The sequence below is a fragment of the Carcharhinus amblyrhynchos genome, chromosome 17 (assembly GCF_965287045.1).
Source record: "Carcharhinus amblyrhynchos chromosome 17, sCarAmb.v2.hapA, whole genome shotgun sequence".
In the NCBI taxonomy this organism is placed as follows: Eukaryota; Metazoa; Chordata; class Chondrichthyes; order Carcharhiniformes; family Carcharhinidae; genus Carcharhinus; species Carcharhinus amblyrhynchos.
This window is the reverse complement of record NC_137340.1, coordinates 22,210,231-22,228,111: the sequence shown is the minus strand read 5'-3', so window position 1 is coordinate 22,228,111 and position 17,881 is coordinate 22,210,231. Positions and strand designations below refer to the sequence as shown.

The following is a 17,881-nucleotide window of genomic DNA, read 5'->3' as shown; positions in this document are numbered from 1 at the left end:
ACCAGGTAAGCACTCAGCTCATTAACTGCTTGGGAGGTTTTGAAGGCTCGTCATTTGGTAGTATGGCTGAAAAAAGTGACATTTTTCTTCGACAGAACTCTCTTCTTCATCAACGTTTAGGGATCATTATGGCACACTGCTACTTTTTATTGTACTGACAAAGTTATACTCTTGCAAGTCATATTGTTAATGCAATGGTCTGATAAGTGATTTGTTAATTATACTGTAAAATTGCCAATTGTCTGTCTCTTTTTGTTAAGAGAAATGTTGGCTTCACTATTCAGTGAAATAGTTGAAGGAGAATCATGGCAAGGAGTGAAGTTCCCTAATCACTGCTTTTGAATTGTTTTAGTTATTGAGGTAGAAGCTGGAACATTTCCAATTTCTGATCCTACACGCAAGATATCTGTTTGAGAAATTGTTCTCAATTAAAAAGAAGCTAGCAACCAATACCTAAATGTGTTCCCCCGATGATTGATTAACGAAATAAAACTTGCTTCCCTCAGGCATGCAACCTGCTATACGGGGTATGATATGAATTTGATAAATCACAACTCCAACAATGCCAGAGGATCCATAGTATCTGTGTAAAGTAACTGTTAAATCTCCATTGGATATAATCTAATTTGAACATGTTATTAATGTATTTAAGTTGTTATAATCATCAAATTTTCTATTGTACGAGTGTTTTCTAACCTGAAGGACAAAGTAATTCATTTTGAGTGTGAGATTCTTTCTGATTAGAGTGATTCAAATAACTGAACGTAAAACCCAGATCCTGAACAGCAGGTTAGTTATTTAAGGAACATAAAGTGTAGTTACATATAATTATCAGTACATTAATCCAAGAGACACAGAAATACATTTGGCATTTTCCTAACTCAGCAACTAGAGATCCATTCCTGTCCAATCGCTATACTTCTAGCAGTGATAATATTCAACCATGTGTTACTCTTAGCACGGAGAAGACTTCAGAGCTCTACAGGTGGATGAATGTTGCCTTAGGGGTACCCCTGATCTGGTGTAGGGTTGAACATAGCACTAAAATTTCACAACACTGTCTTTAACCTGAAAAAGTAGCCGAAGGGTTGATGGTGTCTGCGTCAAAGGCATGTGAATACTGGAAGAAATAATGAAGTATGACTTGTGTTTTCCTAGGGTGAAGCCTAGACAACGATATGGCATTGGATAGATCATATCCCAGAATGTTACAAGAGGCAATTGAGATGTTGGCCTGGGTTTTCACCAAGTTGGGGTAACTCAGAAGATTTTTAAACATCATGCAGGTCCTGATTCCAGGATTCTTGACCCCATTCTCAGGCTTCTTGCACTCCAAACCTGTCTGGCTTCATTGCACAGTGAAGCATGTTCTAGTCCTCGCCATTTTTCATGGAGTCGGGCCAAGTTGTTAAGGAGTCATGATTCACAATCCCTCATAGGAGCTATAGCATGCATAAAGGGAACTTTACAAGTTAAGTTCCAAAGCTCCTCCCCTTTTTCCTTGTGCCAAGCTATGCTCCCCAAACAGGGGCACAGGTGTTCTTATATTCTAGTAGCTATCTGGGCTCTCAGCCATGCCTCATTGATGAATGCTCCCAGAGGAAGCATTGTTTGAATGTCAGCTCAGGCTCTCTAGTCTCTGAGGTCAGTGTTTGTCCACACAAATTGAATGGTTTCAAGAGTTTATACTTTTTGAACCTCAGTGTCTGGATAATTTTCATTTTTATTAGCTTGCAGTCTAAACTTTGAATGGATTGCATTTTTGCAAAGCTATTTTTTAAAATATGCCACTATACACTGAGGTTCATTGGTTCTAGAAAGAGTACAGTGGATCAATGGGCATACAAATGCCATAGTTCTGACTTGGGGAGTATGAGGAGTCAAAATGTAACTGGAAGAGCAGAGTTTGGCATGGGGGAGTGAGGATCCTTGAGCGGGGAGGGTGTGCTGGAATGAAAAAGCTTATAAAGGGGACATGAGAGGGCTAATGAGGTGGGTGGAAGGATTAAGCTTGGCACAGGGAGAACAACAAGACTTGGGGTGGATAGGGTTATGAGATGGCATGGATAGGCAATGGGAAATGTTTGGTGGGTGAGAGGCATGAGAGATGAGGGCTGGAGGGCCTTTGTGTTTTTATTTTAGCTAGAATAAAATCATATGCCACTGAAGCAGACCTTTTAAACAGCCCACCTTGGTATCTTTATTTATTCAAGGGATGTGTCCTTCAATGGCTAGGCCAGTGTTTATTCCTAATTGGGCTTGAGGAGTTGAATGCTTTCTTGAACTGTTGCAGTTCGTGTGGTGCAGGTACACCCACAGTGCTGTTAGGGATGAAGTTCCACAACAGTGAAGGAATATAATTCCAAGTCAGAACGGTCGGTAACTTGGAGGGGAACTTTGGTGTTCTCACATATCTGCTGCCCTTGTCCTTCTAATTGGTAGTGAGCAAGGGGTTTGAAGGTGCTGTCTAAGGAGCATTGGTCAGCATCTACAGTGCATCTTGTAGATGGTGCCCACTGCTGCCAGTGTGCATCACTGGTGGAGGGAGTGAATGTTTGTGGATGGGCTACCAGTCAAGCAAGCTGCATTGTCTTGGATGGTGTCAAGCTTCTTGAGCACCGATGGATCTGCACTTATCCAGGCAAATGGAGATTATTCCTCTAACTTGCACCTTGTAGATGGTGGACAAGCTTTTGGGAATCATGAGATGAATTACCTACCTCAGGATTCCTAATCTCTCACCTGTTGTTGTAGCCACGGTATTCATTTGACTAGTCCAGTTAACTTTCTGGTTAATTGTAACACCCAGGACATTGATAACAAAGAACAAAGAAAAATACAACACAGGAACAAGCCCTTTAGCCCCCAAGCCTGTGCTAATCATAATGCCCTAAATAAACAAAAAAAACCTTCTGCCCTTACTTGGTCCATATCCCTCTATTTCCTCCCTATTCATGTACCCATCCAGATGCCCCTGAAATGATGCTAATGTACCTGCTTTCACCATCTCCTCTGGCAACACGTCCCAGGCATCCACTACTCTCTGCGTGAAATACTTCCCCTGGACATCTCCCTTAAATTTCCCCCTCTCACTTTGAACCTCTGCCCCCTTGTAATTGACACTTCCACCCTAAGTAAAAGCCTCTGACCATTCACTCTGTCTATACCTCTCATTATTTAGTGATAGTGGGAGATTCAGCCATTAGATGTCCAGTTGATATCTTATTGGAAATAGTCATTGCCTGGCAGTTGTATGGTGTGAAGGTTATTTGCCACTTGTCAGCCCAGGCCTGAGTTTTGCTTCTGCTGCTTTTCAATATGCATTACTTCAGTACCTGATGAGTCATGAATTGCGCTGAACATTGGGTCAGTTATTACTCCAACCAGCAGAGAGTTTCCCCCCTGATTCCCATTGACTCTAGTTTTGCTAGGGCTCCTTGATGCCACACTTGGTCATCAGTGCTGCCTTACTGTCAAGGGCAGTCATTCTTGCCCCCTGATTTAGCTCTTTTGTCCCATCTTTGAACCAAGGCTATAATGCGGATGGGAGCTGAGTGATCCTGGCAGGTTGAGCATCCATGAGCAGGTTATTGTTAAACGAGTGCGGACTGGCAGGACTGTTGATGATCACTTCCACTACTTTACTGATGATCAAGAGTAGACCGATCAGGTGGTGATTGGCTGTGTTGTGATAAAAGATTAAAGCACTCAAGTCTATAACATGCAGCAACAGCAACTTCGGGCAGAATTTTCCCAAAAGATGACAAAGGGCAGGATTCTCCTGCCGTTCGCACCAATGGGATCCTCCCATCCTGCTGCAATGAAAGGAGATTTGACTGAGCACCAAATTCTATGTCCATTCTGGCAGCAGTAAGGGGAGGGGGGAGACGTGAACGACTGGAAAATTCTGGCCAAAATCTCATTTCTGGCGTGAAAAGTGATACTGCTAGCATGCTCTGATCGAGATCTTCAGCTACTTAGTCAAATTTCTTTTCCCTCATGTGAAACACGCCAGGCCTGAGTCCCCAGACTTCTGCTTCGCCTATCCCAGAGTTTAGCCGAGCATTGCAATCAAAGGGGAGTTAATTTTAAATGGCTCCTCTGCACTCCCAGTCATGCCAGGAGGATTGCTGCGAGAAGACCGATGCCCATGTTCTCAGAGGGGGGTCCTTTGGTGAAGGAGAGGCAGGCCACAATTTGCCCACTTGTTGGACAGGGACCCTGAGTAACATCACCAATCATGCTTGGGAGGTGATGGCAGCTATAGACAGTGCCAGCAGCATGACCAGGAGGATTGGGTCCAAATGCCACAACATAATGAATGACCTATGTACTACAAGGGTGAGTAACCACCTGTCTCCCCCTGGCATCCGTCCTGTCTCTCAACCCTGGAATGACACCTTTAATCCACTCACAACCATCTCATAGCTACCCAACACCTGACCACACTCTCTCCCTCCCCACCCACCTGTGCAGCCCTCAGCTGCACCTCAGAGGATATCTCCAAGCAAGACATGGAAAAGCATCACAAACAGCTCGTTGGACAATCTTAGCAGACAGGCTTCTAATTCACCATCTAGTGAGCACCACACAACTGATGCATATCAACTGGAAACAGGAATGACCCAGGGAACAAGCAGTCGGAGGTCTGCTGGAACCCAGGACACAGCTGCCCCCAGCCAGGTGCCATGCCTCTGGACATGTTTTCCCCTGAGGTGTCTTCTTCTCAAAAAGATGGTAAATGTTTCAATTATCATCTCCCATTCTTCTATACTATTAATTTACTCAGCTTGTCACCATAGAATAACTCTCCCATCCTAAGAACCACTTTAGTTAACCTTCACTGTAAACCCCTCCAAGGCAAGTATACCCTATCTTAGATATGCAGACAAAACTACACATAGCCCTGGTGTGCTCTTGTAAAAGCCCTATCCAGTTGTGTCAAATTCTTCTATTTCAACCCCTTGGATTAAAGATCAGCACACCACTCTTAACAGATTAGTATTTTGAGAAACAGCCATTAATTTCAAATGAGTTATTAGAATAGCTAACATTTTGTAAACATTTAGCTCAGAATTATATATTAACAGTAGGCCAGCATAGTGTTGATCCTAAGGAAATTCTAAAAATTATTATCTGTGATAATTTCTTCCCATGATCTATAATTGTTCAGGAAATTGTGCGCAGCGAAGCCTAAATTTCTGAAATGCATAGGACCATACCTCAAAATTGTTATTTTCAAATGCTGTTCGTTTTGAAAGTTTAATGTCACTAAAAAGCTTTAAAATAGCTGATTCAACTAAAATCTATTGGAGATATTCAGACATCTTTAAATGCAGTGGAGTCTCATCAAATTTAAGACTCTTAAATTTGGTATCCTTTTCAAATTTTGTGTGAATCGAGCAGCATGAACAGATTGGGAATAGAGAGTTACAGACTGTTGGTCGAGATAGGACGACGTGATTAGTGCACGTGATCAGAGGGCTTGGTTGCACAGAAGTATAAGCTTTCTTTTTGAGTGAACTGCAATCATTTTTTATTTCCATCAGTGAGCTTTTTCAGACAAACTGACATTTTATACAAATAGAAATTATAATTTATAACAAAAGCTGAGATCTCAATGATGCCGCCACAGGCATTTATGACTGTGAATGAGGATTGAGCCTCTGTAATTATTTTTGCTTTGCCATTTATGTACCAGATGTTCACAGACTGCTCATCACAGAAAGGTCAGCTACAGAAGGTGACAACATATTGCACATTCTAGACAATATTGGGTTCCTGATGCTTCATGATTTCTGGAAGGTGGCCAGTAAGCTTGGCCTACCAATCTACATATTGGCCAAGTGCCAGTAAACTGTAGGAGGCACTTTAGGCCTTTTTGGTTATCACAAAAACCATTTTACATTCGTCAAAATGTTTGCTTTTCAAGGGCTCTGTTTTGAGATTTTCTCAAGGGCTTCTTTTTGACTTTTGGGGACTATATTTTCATTCTCACTCACTAACTCCTTTATTTGGTGATGCAGTCACGTTTCCTAACTCCTTTATTTGGTGATGCAGTCACACTTACCTTCTGCAATTATGTTAAACTTTTAAGGGTTTCCTCCTTTAGATAGCTACAATAGCACAAATATGTTTGTATAATGTTCAGTCTTTCAACTTGAGATCTGTAAATAAAATATTTTTGTTAATTTGCTATCAATACATTTCCTGCAGGTCATTCCCAAATTGAAGTTCCTAACTACTTGACCAAAGATAACTTATTGGGAATGAGTCTCACATCTGTAGCCCCCTTTAAAAATTGATTGGAAGCCATTAACATACTCCAACATTCTTTGGTTATGTTTTGCTAATTCCAGGTTTATTTCCTCTCAATAGAGTTTAAAGCGATGAACATATCTGACTACAGATTTTCACACATCCAACTGTGTAGCACAGAGCTAACCATCAGATCACAAATGGGTTAATTCATAGATAGTTCACATCTCAATGATGTTTGATAAAAAGGTAAATACACCTCCTTGCATGTCCATCCAGGAGACAGATTTGATAGACCAAAGGAACATTAATATGGGTACAAAGAATCACAATTAAAAATTAAAGCTAAATGTTCTCTCAAATGGAACTGGTTGAGGGGAATCCATCTTTAATGAAATCAAAAATATGAGTATAAGAAAAAATAAGAACTCAAATACAACATAGCTCCAAGAGATCATAAAGCTATCATTTGGACATGAACATGTCGATGCTAATTTTCTCCCATTTGACAAAAGTTTAATTATTCATATTTCAAAGATTTTTTTTGTGGGACAAGCTTTAGAAAGTACAAGCAAGCTTTTGCAGTTGTGTTCAGCATCCGAGAGACCACTCAGGCCAGTTGCCACACCAGGCCAAATGTGAGCTATTAGCCATTTGGATATCTTAGAGTTATGTATGAAGGAATGCAGCTACAAATAAAGAGTTAAAAAATTAAAAATAGCCATTCTTCTATGAAAGAGCATTAAAAATTAAAAGCAGAGTTCATCTGCTGGTCAAAAGTTTGAAAGTATATAAATGTGTGCTTGAGGGCAATAATATCTTGTGGCATAGAATATAGTGTGAGGCGCATGTTGGCACAGTGGTTAGCACTACTGCCTCAAAAGTGCAAGTGACCCAGGTTCAATTCTGGCCTCGGGTCACTGTCTGTGTGGAGTTTGCACACCCTCCCCATGTCTACATGGCTGTCCTCCAGGTGATCTGGTTTCCTCCACACTCCAAAGACGTGCAGGTTAGAACAAAGAACAATACAGCACAGGAACAGGCCTTCGGCCCTCCAAGCCTGCACCAATCATGTATTGCTGACTAGACCATCCGTTTGAATTCCTCTATTTCCAGTCTGTTCATGTGGCTATCTAGATAAGTCTTAAATGATCCTAGCGTGTCTGCCTCAACAACCTTGTATGGTAGTGCATTCCAGGCCCCCACCACCCTCTGTGTAAAATACATCCCCCACATATTTGTTTTGAACCTTGCCCCTCTTACTTGAACTTGTGACCCTTGTGTTTGTCATTTCCAACCTGGGAAAAAGCTTCCACATGTTCACCCTACCTATGCCGTTCATAATTTTATAAACTTCTATTAGGTTGCCCCTCAACCTTTCCAGGGAGAACAACCCTAGTTTACTCAATCTCACCTTATAGCTAAGACCCTCCATACCAGGCAACATCCTGGTAAATCTTTTCTGCACTCTCTCCAAAGCTTCTACATCCTTCTGGTAGTATGGTGACTAGAAGTGGATGCAGTATTCCAAATGTGGCCTAACCAACATTCTATTATAACTGTAACATCATATGCCAACTGTTATACTCTATACCTGTCCAATAAAGGCAAGCATGCCAGATGCCTCCTTCACCACCTTTTCCACCTGTGTTGCCACCTTTAGGGCTCTGTGGACTTCCACATCCAGGTCCCTCTGTGCCATTTATTGTATAGCTCCCCCCTGCATTAGATCTACCAAAATGCATCACTCTGCATTTATGTGGATTAAATTCCATCTGCCATTTCTCCACCCAATTTTCCAGCCTATCTATATCCTGCTGTATGCAACTCCAGCAATCTTTGTGTTGTCCACAAACTTATTAATCAGACCAGCTACATCATCTTCGAAATCATTTATATACATCACAAACAGCAGAGGTCCCAGTACAGAGCCCTGCGGAATACTACTAGTCACAGACCTCCAATCAGAAAAGGACCCATCCACTGTTACCCTCTGTCTTCTATGGCCAAGCCAGTTCTGAATCCATCTAGCTAGTTCACCCTTGATCCTGTGTAATTTAACCTTTTGCACCAGCCTGCCATGAAGGACCTTATCAAATGCTTTTCTAAAATCCATGTAGACAACATCCACGGCCCTTCCCTCGTCAATCATTTTTGTCACCTCCTCAAAAAACTCAACCAAATTTGTGAGGCATGATCTCCCTCGTAAAAACCATGTTGTCTATTGCTAATGAGACTATTCTGTTCTAAATGAGTATCAATCCTATCTCTAAGAATCTTCTCCAACAATTTCCCTATCACGGATGTCAAGCTCACTGGCCTATAATTACCTGGGTTATCCTTGCTACCCTTCTTAAATACTCATACCACATTTGCTATCCTCCAATCCTCTGGGACCTCACCTGTGTCCAATGAAAGAACAAAGTTTTCTGTTAGAGGCCCGGCAATTTCATGTCTTGTCTCTCTCAGTAATCTAGGCAGATGCCATCTGGCCCTGGGGATTTGTCGATCTTAATGCTTCCTAAAACACCTAAAGCTTCCTCCCTTGTAATTGTGATTTGCTCTAATGGGTCTCTGAGACATTACCAATCAACGTGTCCCTCTCTTTTGTGAATACTGATGCAAAGTATTCATTTAGGATCTCACCTACTTCCTTGGGTTCTAAGCATAATTCCCCTCCTTTGTTCTTGCTAGGTCTGACTCTTTTTCTGACAACCCTCTTGTTCCTAAAGTATGTATAACATAACTTGGGATTCTCCTTAATCATGTCTGCCAAAGACATTTTGTAATCCCTTTTTGCCCTTCTAACTCCCTGTCTGAGTTCTTTTCTACTTTCCCTGTATTCCTTCAGTGCTTCCTCTGTTTTTAGCTGGGTGTTATGCATGCCTCTTTTTGCTTTTTGATTAGACCCACAATTTTTCTGGTGATCCACGGCTCTCGAATCCTACTTTCCTGTCCTTCCTTTTTGCAGGGACATGCCTGTCCTGCACTCCTATCAACTGCTCCTTAAAAGACTCGCATATGCCAGATGTGGATTTACCCTCAAACAGCCTCTCCCAATGAACCACCAAATCCTGCCTAATCCGGCTGTAGTCAGCCTTCTCCCAATTCAGCACCTTAACCATAGGACAACACTCATCCTTTTTCATGACTATCCAAAAGTTTACAGAATCATGATCACTGTTTGCCACATGTACCCCCACTGAAACTTTGATTTGACTGGACTCATTTCCCAGTACTTGGTCCCGTATAACTCCCTCTCTGGTAGGACTGTCAACATATTGTTCCAAAGAACCTTCCTGGACACATTTTACAAATTCCTCCCCGATCGGACCCCCAGCCCGAAGGGATTTCCAGTCTATATGAGGGAAATTAAAGTCTCCCACTACAACAACCCTATTTTTTCTACACCTGTCCAGAATCTCCTTACATATCCATTCTTCAACTTCCCATGGGCTGTTGGGAGGCCTGTAGTATACCCCCAGCAAAGTGACTGCGCCCTTCCTGTTTCTGAGCTCTACTCTCAGTGTCTCGTTATAAATTGTCCACCCTCTATACCACTGCAATATGCTCCCTAACCAGTATTACTAATCCCCCATCTCTCCCCTCGTCTGTCTTGCCTAAAACACTTATACCCCGGAATATTCAGCTGCCAGTCCTATCTTTTTAACCAAGTCTCTGTCACTGCAACCACATCCAAGTTCCACGCATATGTTAAGTCTCTAAGTTCTGTCTTGCCTGTTGCGCTCCTTGCATTTAAGCAGATGCACTCCAGACCTCCAGGCCCACTGAGTTCATCCTCCCCAGGATTGCTCTTCTTCTTAGGTAGCCTTGTCTTGGCCCCAGTCTCTATGCTTGCTGACCTGTTCTGATTCCCACCCCTGCCACGTTAGTTTAAACCCACCCGAACTATACTAGCAAACTCCCAGCCAGGATATTGGTGCCCCTCCAGTTCAGATGTAACCCGTCCTTGTACAGGTCCCATCCTCTCTGGAAGACTTCTTCCCAGTTATCCACAAATCTGAAACCCTCCCTCCTGCTTCAGTTCTTTAGCCACGTGTTCAGCTGCACTATCTCCCTGTTCCTAGCCTCACTAGCATGTGGCACAGGGAGCAATCCAGAGATTGCTACCCTAGAGGTCCTCTTTTTTAGCCTTCTACCTAACTCCCTGAATTGTTCTCGCAGGACCTCCCTGCTCTTTCTGCCTACATCATTTGTACCAATGTGTACAATGACATCTTTCTGATTACCCTCCCTTTTTAGGATGCTCTCTATCTGCTCAGAGATATCCAGGACCCTAACACCAGGGAGGCAGACTATCACCCTGGAGTCTCATTCGAGCCCACAGGACCACCTGTCTGTGCCTCTAACGATTGAGTCCCCCACTACTATTACTCTCTGAATCTCCCCCTTTTCCTTCTGAGTCACAGAGCCCGACTTGGCACCAGAGACTTGGTCACCATGGCTTAGCCCTGGAAGGTCATCCTCCCTCACAATATCCAAAACAGTACACGTATTTTGGAGGGGAATAACCACAGGGGATCCCTGCACTGACTGCTTCCTCCCCTCCCCTCTCCTCTCCGACTGTCACCCAGCTAGCCTCATTTTTAGGTGTTGCCACTTCCCAATAACTGCTATCTATCACCCCCTCCGCCTTCCAAATGATCCGAAATTCATCCAGTTCCAGTTCCAATTCCCTAAGGCGGTCTTTGAGGAGTTGGAGCTGGGTGCACCTCCCACAGGTGAAATCAGCAGGGCCACTAATGGTGACCCTTACCTCCCACATCCTGTAAGAGGAGCATTGAACTGCCCTAACTGCCATCCTCTCCACCCAAACTCCCAACAAGATAAGAGTTAGAAAAAGAAAAAGAAGAAAAGAAAAGCTTACCTGCTCTCACACCGAGTCTTTTTTTCAGGTTAGAGGAGGAGGGAGGGTGGGAAACACTGAACATGTAGTGTCTCGGGTTTCCTCACTGTTCAAACTTATTGGGCAAAACAAAAACCTTCCCATGTGTCTCCACGGCCTACTTCCAGTTTCCTGCTGCTCCGGAAAAAAACTCCAAAAAAGGTAAGTTAAAAATCAAAAACCTTTACCTCCCAGCTCTCCTCACAAGAATTGCTCTCCTCTCTGCCTGCTCTGCTGGAAGAATGAGCTGGTTGATAATAAATTGCCCCTTAGTGTCAGAGGAATTAGCCCAGTAAATACGTAGTGTTATGGGGATAAGGCTTGGGTTGGGTTGTAGTTGGTGTAAGCTTGATGGACCAAATGGCCTCCTTCTGCTCTGCAAAGATTCTATGATTCTATGGATGTACCTGTATCACAAGACAGTCTTGAAAAAACAGGAATTGGCCTCCACATCGCCTCAGCAAAGCACTGATAAACTGTTAAATACTATAGTCTAACAATGGGTATCCTTAAGGATGTCCCGAAGTAATTTGTCAATTGAACCCTGGAAGCTGAGAATCGTGACCACTATTTGCACCCCTCAGTATCCTGCTTGCTTGAAGGATGTTGACTAAATTATAGGATGTTGACAAAAACAACAACTGTTGTCCAGTACTAATATTCAAAATGCTTTTGTGCTAGTTCTGTTCTTTTTATGATATCAATATTGGAACTACTTAGTAGGACAGTAGGACATTTAGATGTTTTCACTCCAGTGTCTCTCAAGGTAAAGGTACAAATACTGTAATGCAGTGATAACAGTTCTCCCCTTAACTGGGATAAAGGTACGTCACTTGACGCTGTAGCCTTCTACACAGGAACTTAAGATAAATACAACTTTAAGTATTAATGGATGCCTTAAATATATCTCTGCAACATTAACAAAACTTGGATTCTCTATTAGAAACAAGATTATACTTCATTTTTCCAGAATTATCAATGTTGTGATTACCTTAAGTGAATTGAATGTTTGGTCCTTTAGTAAATGTTTTTGTTTAGAAAACATATTGTCTCAAAGTTTTTTTGCATGGAACTCTTAAACGCATCTCCATAAATTCTTTGTTGAGTTGTTAAGAGATCTGCACCCTTATAATATCCAGTTGATATAATCTGGCTAAAACATTGTTAATAAAGCCTTTCTGGAGGATGTTAATATTCTTTGGTGATTCCTGTCCTTCAGGGAGAGTTATTCCAGTTCTTCAGACCTATTTAGTTATCTGTGAAGTCCATCTTTCTCAACCTTAAATCAGATTGATAATCCAAGTAGTACATCTGCTTTGGAATAGTCCCAACCAGGGACTAAGATTATGATCCACTTCAGTGAACCACTTGTATGAAAGCTGTTAATGCAAAACACATTAAAGAACTTTGATATTTGTTCTGTTTCATTCAGATTCCATGTGACCACAAATTTGCGCAATTTCCCAACAGCATCTCCAGACCACCTACTGGGTCAAAATCCTGGAATTCTCTCCATAACAGCATTGTGGGTCAATCCACAGCACACAGACTGCAGCAATTCAAGAAGAGCACTTTCTTAAGGACAACTAGGGATGAGCAATAAATGCTGGCCAGCCAGCATTGCCCATGTTCGACATATGAATAAAATGAAATAAAAAAAAAACTCCTCAGAGCTCTTCCATGCAGATTGAAGCTATTTATCACATGGCATCTCCTTTATGGGGATCCAGGCCACTTCCCATGAACCAGCAGCTCTATTATCAGGCTCCAGATCCCAACCCTGCCATTAACTGGCACTTCTTTATATTTTCTCCATTTTTCACCCTCCCCCTTCAAAATTACCCTCTTGCGAAATGACTGATTGAGCAGCCAAAGGTGGCCTAAATAGTGGCAGCAGGAGTGGACAGAATAGGTGTTTCCCAATCACTGGCCTCCCTCCTCCAATTGCTACACCTCCAATCATAGAGTATGCCTCTGGAGAGGCAGCAAGATTGTGAGGGAGGGAGCCTGTGATTGGAGGAGCTAGGGCAGTAAGCATTGATAAGACAGAATCTGGAGAAACTTATTCTCTACTTTTTCACCCCTGTCAGTGATTTTCCACAGGCTTTTATGAGGCTTTTGAGTGCGAATTCACCCTTGGTCTCTTTGCATTTTGAACTCCGTCAGATTGTGTGAAACTTAAGCACATGAACCTAGTAGTCATTCTAAGCACTGTCATGGGTTAATCTATTCTGCTCTTCTGTTAATCTTCATTGTTTCTTCAGAACAAATATATGATCCTAATTGTATTTATCGAATATTCTAATTTCCACATTCAATACAGATCATTCACTGCTTCTATTCACAACAATAATTTAAAGCAATATGTTCTTGATGTTCACAATTTAATTGTGTTTTCAGTTTCTCTTTATGCTGAACTCACCTAAGCAGGTGTGTTGATTTTGAGAAGTCATTTTCTTCTGTAGGTTAACAGTTCTGTGATAGGCACTTTACATCAATCTTCTTGTATGTATATTATCATCATGTTGGACCATAATGTCCAATTTCAGATGGTTGTGTGAAAATGCTGAACTATCCTCACACCTTTTCAGTACTTTGACTATTTTGCTTCTGTGTCTGTTCATAATGTATTACCTGCATTTCCATGGAGATGGTGCCTTGAAGACGACTCCTCCATGTTTAAATAGAAAGTCATCTCCAAACTTTGTTAGTTAAAGGGTCACATGGACAGTAATAAATGTACACAAAGTTCATGCTAGCCCCTTTGGATGTCTGTATCTTGTGAGTCAATGATTTGTGTCATGGTCATCGCTGTGTTAAGTATTACCTGGTACGGCTTAGGAGCCCCACTCTGGCATGCCAGTCTCTGCCGTATGAAGATGCAGCTGAGAAGGTGCAGAATCCTATTTCCTCTGGACTTGATCTCAGCTAGTTGAGCTTTCCATTTCTCCTCAACTCTAGCAGTGTCCCTCCAAGCATTGAGTATCCTAAAGTCATAATCATTGGTGATTATATCCCAGTTGTTTGCATTGATGTCCACCATCTTCATATTTGCTCTTGTATTGGAGATGTAGGTGTCCAGCAGGTTATGACCCAATGGCCAGTTCACCATAATGATGGTCTTTGGGTGTACAGCCATTGTCATCACTGAGGTCATTGGCTTATTAATGAGTGTATCTTAATGAAATTATGTTCTTGATGGGAGCATGTTCTAGAGCCTAAGATAATCTTGTCCTGTCAAAAGATGCCAAAGGTATGTCTGAGAACCAAAGAAAATAAACTGCTCTGTCTTCTGTCCTGCCTAGCATACATTGCCCAGATTTCACCACTGTAGAGGAGGGCACTGAAGATGCAGGCTAGATAGATTTGCATTTCCCTGTTCTCAGTTTGCTGCAGCTTTTGCAATGCTGGTTTAGATTTCAGCATCAAGTGATTAGTTATTGATGATTCTGAAGCTTGGAGCTTTGATATGTCAAGCTATCAACAATACTGCACCATACTGTAAATGATGATTGATGACCCTTGACCATGTCATTTGTCTTCCTGATGCTAATGGTCAAACCAAATCCTTTATAGGCATCAGATAGCCTGTCAATTTGCTGCTGAGGATGTTCTTCAGTCTGGGATGTTCATATGACAGCATTGCCATAAAGCAACTCACTGATGAGTACTTGGTGAACTTTTATCTTGGATCCCAAGCCGGGCAAGGCTGAATAATTTTCCATCAGTTCTGAAACATCCTCTGTAATTGAATTGAAAGCATATCACAGCAACAGAGAGAAGAATGCAGCTAAGAGTGGTGACAGCAGGACACAACTCTGTTTGACCCCACGATTGATCTCGAAGGGTTCTGATGTTGCCCCATTATACTTGACCTAAGCCATTATGTTGTCATGTAAAAGGGAAATAACAGTGGTTCGCACTGCTGCCTCACAGCACCAGGGACCTGGATTCAATTCCAGCTTCAGGTCACTGTGGAGTTCGCACATTCTCCTATGTCTGTGTGGGCTTCCTCCAGGTGCTTCAGTCTCCTCCCACAGTCCAGGGATGTGCAGGTTAGGTTGATTGGCCATGCTAAATTAGTGTCATGGGGATTAGTAGGGTAAATACATAGGGCTATAGGGATGGGGTCTGCCCCAACCTAACCCCCACCCCCCAGGTCCCAAATTTCCCCCACTGTACACATACAGGATCTGCCCCACCCCCCCTCCTCATTTATTCTCCATTAGGGTCCTCTTCCACTCCTCCATGTCCTTGACTTATCCTTACTGTTTCGAACCAGCCATCCAAGCTGCCATTGTCCTGCTCCCCTCCTCTTTGCTGCAGATTTCAACAACACATGCCATCTACTTCAGACACAGCTGCACAAAGCCCACTGCTGCATGGCAACTTTGAACAAACGTGAACCAGGTTCCACAATGTTCCTGCATGCTGCTGACTTAACCTTGCAGGTAAGACTTAATTTCAAACTGTTTTAACATAATAAATAAATGTAACATAGTAGGAACCTGGCACAAGGCCCAACCAATCACTGCCACACAGCAGACTTAATTTCTCATTCCAAAGACCCCATCCCCCAATCCCTGCCCCCAACATTCCAGCTCCTTCCTGATTAACTCACCTTGCCCACAACATTTCCTGTTCTCAGGGCCTCTGTTAAATTCCACCACTAGTTTGGTCATGTTGGCTAGAGATTTTGCTTCCTCCTTTGGCTTTTCTTCCGAGATCAGAGCAAAGCTGCAGAAGTAATTAGTAATTATTCAAATAAGATAAAGCAAAAGATTAGGGATGGTTCAGTGCCCTGGCACATGTTCATTCAGGAATATCACATAGAAGCTTCAATTGGCAGAACTTCAGGACTACGTTGTTTATAATTTCTTCCTATAGCTGAATCTCTGTCCATATTTGTGTTGTATATAATAAGGAAAAGAAGCCTGAATGGTCTATAACCAGTTGTTTGGTTCTTGGATAGTCTCTCTGTTTACTCTTTTAACTTTTGATTTGCCAGTTAATTATTTTTCTTTATAAGGTCATACTCTAGACATTGCTATTGCTCATATGCACAGTGAAAATAATATTTGGTTTCAATCATACTTTGGCCCTACCTTTCACCATTTCATTTTGCATTTTTTGTTTCAATTTATGTGGAGAATTTTCTTCAAATAGAATGTCAGAAATTCTATTAACCTCAGCTCATCTGTTTTTCTTAATATCCATCATGTAGCTTAGGACTGAATTACAGTATAATGCTCTTATGTAATGTATAAGCTTATACTTTCAAATATCCACATTTTTCATATTGTTTGTTACCAACCAAGAAAGGGGCCTTTGGTATGGAATCTAATTATTTTCTCCTTTGAAACCGAGGCTCACCTTATGATATTTCTTCTGTGATCCTAACCAAATTATGTTTTCTTATTTTTGTCATAATAAAAGGGTAACATTTTACAGGACTGCAAATTCTCAGCAAAGAAACAAATTTCAAATACAAACCTACAACATGCTGCTGCATTTTAATATGACCAAAGTTAGAAAGTGTATGAACATCTGAAGTACATCTGATAGATTCTTGATCTTGTGAAATGTTTGCAAGATGTCAGGAATACCACCTGAACACACACCATAAAAAAAATCTTTAATTTCACATACTTCTCAATCTTTGTCACCTAGAGCTATCACCAAAAATTATCAGGATGGATATAGCCCAACTGCAAAATAAAAGCTCTATTACTTTGTCCTATGAAACATACTCTAAAGGATGTAATTTATAAGTAGTGACGAATTTTATACTTTCTTTCTAAAATTGTCTAAGTTAATGCTAGTTTGTAATGGTTTAAAAACTAATGCTGTCCTTTCATCAGAGCATGCAAACTTTGTATAGCAGCATGTTCATCTTGGTTCAGTTAGTAGCATTTTCATCTCTGAATCAGGACCAGAGTTCTCCAGCCATTCATGACCTGCTGCCATTGCTAGAGAGGATGGAGAATTTGGCGCACAGCCAAGTCTCTGTTAACTGCAGTGGGACAGGAGAGTCCCACTGGCGTGAATGGCCAGAGAATTCTGCTCCAGGTCTTTGTGGATGTAAACCCCACTCTAGAGTACGGCACATAATCTGGGCTGTCACTGTAGTGCTGTACTGAGAGGGAAGTTTAAACCAAAGCCCTCCCTGACCTTTTTGGTAGACGTAAAATATCCATCCAAAGAAGAACAGGTGAGTTTTCCCTAATGACCCAGCCAACATTTATCCTTCAACTCACATAACGTTTTCATTATCCTTTCACAGTTTGTGGGACATTGCCAAATTTACTGCATTAAAAAAATTACAGATGAATGACAAATACTGCATTAAAAAAATTACAGATGAACAACAAATACTCTTTTGGTTTCGTTTGAAACAAAGCAGCTGAACAAAAATTTGACTTAAAGCCAAATTGCATTGAAATGCAAATTCTATCTGCCTCCATGCGTCTTTGATCAATTTTATTATTTCCTTCTCAGCTGGTTTTATATCTGTTCTGGTTTTCCTATCTTGTTAGAGAAATCTTGAGTAGACGTTAAGATAATGTGATCATAAACTCCTACTAAGTGTAGAAAAAATTGGCTACCTAATAATAATTACTAACAACAATAATTACTAACAACATCCAAAAAGAGTTTAAAGTAGGAGAATAATTTCTAAATAAGTTGCCCTAAATGGGATTTAGTGACATGGTAAGT

At 41.6% G+C, this 17,881-nt stretch overlaps 1 protein-coding gene across 2 annotated transcripts in view; it reads left to right on the top strand.

The window, feature by feature from the left end:
• tcerg1l (transcription elongation regulator 1 like) overlaps positions 1–17,881 on the top strand; it is a 636,404-nt gene that overhangs the window by 310,853 nt on the left and 307,670 nt on the right. The window lies entirely within an intron of this gene.